Here is a 5,716-nt window from a genome sequence, read left to right on the forward strand (position 1 = left end):
TTCTTGACTTTTTAAAAAATAGTTTGCTTACCTGACAATCTATCCTACCATTAGCCAATTAAATATGTAACAGTAAGTGTAAACACCACACACACACACACACACACACACACACTCACATACATATGTTATGCACATAATTTTCTACACATAATTAAATATAAACCAAAAGAAAGAATAAAGGAAAGTTCTTTGACAATGCAGATACAGTGCTTAATCAGGATTTTTGGAGAAGAGGCATAGTTTATGGTAAATATATAGAGTCTACAAGTAAAAGTTTAGTTGTATCAGCAAAATCATAAGAGGTTAGGTTATGGTTAGGGAAGAGGGAGAAGTAAAAGCATTCAAAAGGTCTCACTGGCAAAGGAAATTGAGAATAAATAAGGGGAGGAGAGGAGAAAGTAAAAATCTTTTAAAGATATCAACTTATTGGAGTAAGGAGTTTAAGATGAGGAATAGGGGCTCTTGATAGAGAAAACGGTCAATCTTGGTACAGGAAACCTCATATTTGATATATTATTTCTAAATACTTATAGAGATATATGCTTGACTATGACAGCACTTAAACAGGACCATAATAATTCATAGCATCAAAAAGTTAGAACTTCTAAATTAATATGTAATCAGTAGGAACTCCACCAAATCAATAAAATCTTAGAAAAGAAAAATGAAGAAAAATGCAAAATATGTAATAAGCATCAATAATATGGGCATAAAGAAGTTATATATGTCAATCACTATGTTGCATGCAAATTAACTGAGATTAGATTTAATTTTTTAAAAACAGTTATATTTGTACTAAAAACATATTTTAATAAAAGTGAAAAAAGTTGACATAAGATGTGTAAAAAATACCAGGAAAATACAAACAATAGAAAAATACATATAGATATATCATATCAGAGAGGAATTAAAATGCTATACATGATAAAGAGGGACATTGTGTAATAGGGAATAAAAAGACATAAAAAGATACAACTTATGGTAAAGATGTAACAAAGAGTAATGTGCACACACACACATGAGCAGCAGCTAAATATGCACAGAAAATTTCTTAGAAGATCAAGGAGAGAGTGATTAAAAATAAAGCAGAATTATATTGACAAATTCCATGTTACTGTCAGAATTAGACTGTTGCAATAGGAAAAAAGAATGACTTGGGAGAATACAATTGTACATGCACACACATTAAATTTGATTAGTGAAGTCTGTTATTCTTACAAGATTTTTATAGCCATATATAAAGAGAGAGACAGGAAGAAATATAGTAAGATTTTCTTTTCTCAGAAATGGTATATCAAGCCCTCTTGTATCCTGCCTCCCATCCTCTTAGCCCCCCTTACTATGGCCATTCTTGTGATAAGCTGCTGTGAGCAGATATGACCTGCCATTACATTGGCACAACTCTATCAGATATCCTTGTTCTCTGCTCAGGGCTTCTCTGCCGCCACTATGTGGGTTGCCTGCAACGACGTGCTCAATTTTTGTGACACATACATAATCCTAGAAGTGCAAGTGGATTAACATTTCATGAAGCAACCCTTGACAAGTATGGTATAGGAGTAGGCTCTTTCTTCTGCTTGCTGGATAATTTTGAGGAAGACATAGCTGTTCAGGTGGTTCCTAGCAGGATCAGGTCCTAGCTCCATTACAAAGTGAGTAAGACCTCCTGTTCCTTCATCATAAAAGAATATACCGATGCAGACCTCTCTCCTGCTACAAACAAATAACATGACAGTATAAGTAAAATAAAATATAAGAAAAACTATTCTAAAACGTTGCAAGCCTGAAAGAAAGAAAAAGAAATCATTGGTACTGCACTGCAGAAGGGAGGAAATAGAGAAAAAAGCTCAGGTACTGAAGCTTCAGTGACACAAAGTGGGAGCCATTCAAATACAAATCTCAATGGCCAAGATCATTATCTGACTGAATTCCCTGGCCAATTTAATACTAAATTTTCACAAATAATGACAGTTTTCCCATTGACATTTTTGGTTGCTAACCAAATTTACAAAATAAATGATTATTTTGGAGACACACAGTCACATTTTAATATAGTAAGGATGGTTGTTTGTTTCCCCGACAATTTGAATCTATATTCTCTATCTTCTTTCATTAATTATAAACTACAAAGAATTTCAGCAAAACATATCTAATAAATAATAAACTACCACAAATTCCAGCAGTATTTATCATTTATTCTTATTTAGTGTTCTCAGCCTATCTCACTGTATTTTATATTTGGTATTCAACATTGTCAAAGACAGTGTCAAAGGCATCTTGTTTAAGATGCTGCTAGGGTATAACAGCATTTCTCAGAGTTGTTAAATATTACCTTTGTAATTAATTGAGAAATTATTTATTTAGGCTAATTGCTCTCATTTACCAGACAGACACATTAAAATCATACTGATAGTTTTCTATCACTTTCATATCAAATGATGAGAGAAATACCAAGAGAAGAGTTTTACAATATCTTGAATTAGGATTCAATTTTTTAAACTCAAAGAAAATGAGTTTCTGCCATCACTGGCTGCTTATAATTATTTTCTAATCCCAATTGCCTTTGAAAAAATAGTCATTTGATCTTAAAATCATTGCTGTGAATCTTTCTTTATTGCCTTAGTCTTTCACAGTGATTGTAAAAAATCATATTTTATACTATCATACTTATGATCTATTTATAATATATTAAAATCAGTTTGAAATTATAGTAGGCTTTAATATTTAAATACTAATAAGCATCAATCTACAGAACTAAAATTTTTTTTTTCCTTTTTTTTTGTCTTTTTTCATGACCGGTAACGGGATCGCAACCCTCGGTGTCGCGCCTGCACCGCGCTCAACCAGTGAGCGGACCGGTCTCTATATGGGATCCGAACCCTCAGCGGGAGCGCCACCGTGCTCCCAAGCGCCACACTCTACCGAGTGCGCCACCGGGCTGGCCCGAACTAAAAAATTTAAATGTCTTTTTGCATTTGGACAATACAAATTTTATTTATTAATGCCATTTCAGTACATAGTATCTCTGGAGTTTTTATCTCCATAATTATTGGGGATGTTCTAATTTAGTGGACTATGTTCTAATGTCAATGAAACCAAGGTTCAATAGTTTCATATAGAAAAGTTTTCTTAGCATAGAAGCCAACTGCCACATGGACAAATGCATCATCATTTACTTCGTAACTTGCCCACCCTTGGTCATGTGAATGGCTAGGGCTATGGTCATAGACCTCTACCCTTGGAAATTATAGTGCAATTGCATGAAGTAACTTATAACTTATCTCATATTGTCTTTCACATATGGATAATTTTCCTTCAAAAATAATTTTTGTATGAAATACTTCTTCACCTGTAAGATACTTTATGAATTGCAAGTGATTGTAGCACTAAGAATATAACATTTAGGAAACTGTTGAATGAGTATAAATATAACAGTGCCAACACATCAGGTGCATATAAACAGGTATCAAGGTTGGTATTTTGGCATCCATTTTTCCAGTAAATTGGGCTTTACAACACAGAATACATGCTATTTTCTAGTTAATATGCATGCAATTTTTGCTGCGTAAACTGATTTAACATTTTCTTAACAATTTATAACGTTTGTATATTTAATTCTGTATATGTATACGTATTTTTATTTTTAAACTCCTACCATTGTAGATTAATAAATTTGAAAGTCTTAGGAATAAATGCATTTTAACATCATTGAATAAACTATGTGATATATTTCAATTGTCATATTTAGTTGGGAGTATTGTCATTCTAGAATGTTATACAGAGTAGCTGTGTGTGTGTGTGTGTGTGTGTGTGTGTGTGTGTGTGTGTTTAGGGAGAAAATTACTTGGGAGGGTTGTTTTGAGTATCATGGAAATATTAAAAAGGGTGGCGTGAGCTCATGTTTGGGAAAATTCTGAAATTTTGGTATGCGTCAGGGCTAACCTGAACTTACGCTGTTTTGTGACTACTAACCATTATACCTCAAGGACAGACAAGATATAAATATAAAACCAGTGAATAGTCATGTCAGGAGGAAAGCACTTGAAAGAAAAAGACAATGAAAGTCTGTTAACTTGAGGTCAAAAGAAAGCATTGATAGAATGAAATAAACCAATTTACTGAGTTAAAAAAGATAAACTTCGTGTTAGCTTTTATCAAATAGCTACTTTTAGATTGAAATACATATATTCTGGTTTATGTTGACAATCCATTTTTTTTTTTCTCCAGATGCTGTTTTGCTAGGAAACATTGCCAAATTGACTTCTTTTAGGCCTTATGTATATACTTTAGTTCCCCTAAAAAGTCTTTAGTAACATAGAAGTAGATGATGTGGCTCTCTTGCTTGGACTTCCACTTCTTTCTAAATAAAAGAATCTAAGAGTATAGATGGAGACGAGTCTGCTGTGGTTATAGTAGGAAGCTGGCAGAAGGGGGTAGGGAAAAATAGTGTTCTCTCCCAATGCCTGGTCTCCACTGGACAAGTGGCTGCTCCAGCTTCAGAAGTTTCTATTAGGCTGTCTTGTAGATCAGGTCCTGTTCACAGTCATGGAGGAAATGACCACAGTAGGAACCTAAAGGTAAAATTACATCTTGTACCTTTCAAATTATTGGGGGTCTAGTCAGTCTTTATAAAAAAAACTTCTAAATGACATATTCAAGGAAAAGACAAATGATTTTAAAAGAATGATCTGAGATGGAAGAGGACATGATATACATAATTTGGTAAATATTGGTAAATCTAAACATACATGCATGAATTATAATAGTAATATCAATTTTGTGGTGTTACAGAAACACAATATAGACCTAAATCCCAGAACTCATAGGGAAAGTAGCATAGATAATGAGAGAGAATTGTTGTTTAAAATGCCATTTTATTGTTCAGGAGAAGGGTAGAGATTTTGACTAACTTTAGATTTTAAATACACATGCTAACAAATTTATGGAAAGCAATTACAAATAGAAATACAATGCAAAATATATCCATACCAATAAAAGGACAACTTTGTAAAGACAGAAAAGGAAGACAAATAAAAAGTAACAAAATCAAAACATGGCACAAGACAAATAAGAGAACTATATTTTCTATTGGAAATATCATTAAGGTACTATCAGACTGAGAGCCAATAAACAAACAAGTCAACAACAATAAAAAGACACATTCTATTTATAAGACACATATAAAAGTCAGTTACAGAAAAGTTAGAAGAAAAAAACGAATGTTATTTTAGATAATTACTCACTAAGAAAAGTGGTATTGCTATATTATTATTAGGCAAAATGAGACAAAATGTATTATTAAGAATCTTTAAAGATATTGCAAAGTAACTTCTCCCGGATGTTATGCTATTTTCTAAGCTTTCATGTTTTTTTTTTTTATAAGGGAGCCATAAAATATTTTCCTGAACAATTAAGATCTGGTATTCTGGCTTAAAAACCCATTAGTCAACAAGTAGTTCAGTGAAACCCAGATTGTAATCTCTAAATTCCATTCCCCACTATAATGAACCAGGTTCCTTGGAGGAATGGCTTATTCTAGGTCTGGGGGAAAAAAATAAGCTAAAGGAGACTGGCAATTCTTGTAATAGAAATCAAGAAAGGTATCCAAGACTACTGATGTCGTGTGAAAAGAATCCTAGAACCAAATTGTGAGGTTCTTCCACTTTATGATTACAAAAAAAAAAAAAAAAAAAAAAAAAAAAACAAAAAAAAA

The sequence above is a fragment of the Galeopterus variegatus genome, unplaced genomic scaffold, assembly GCF_000696425.1.
Source record: "Galeopterus variegatus unplaced genomic scaffold, G_variegatus-3.0.2 Scaffold2981, whole genome shotgun sequence".
Classification (NCBI taxonomy): domain Eukaryota; kingdom Metazoa; phylum Chordata; class Mammalia; order Dermoptera; family Cynocephalidae; genus Galeopterus; species Galeopterus variegatus.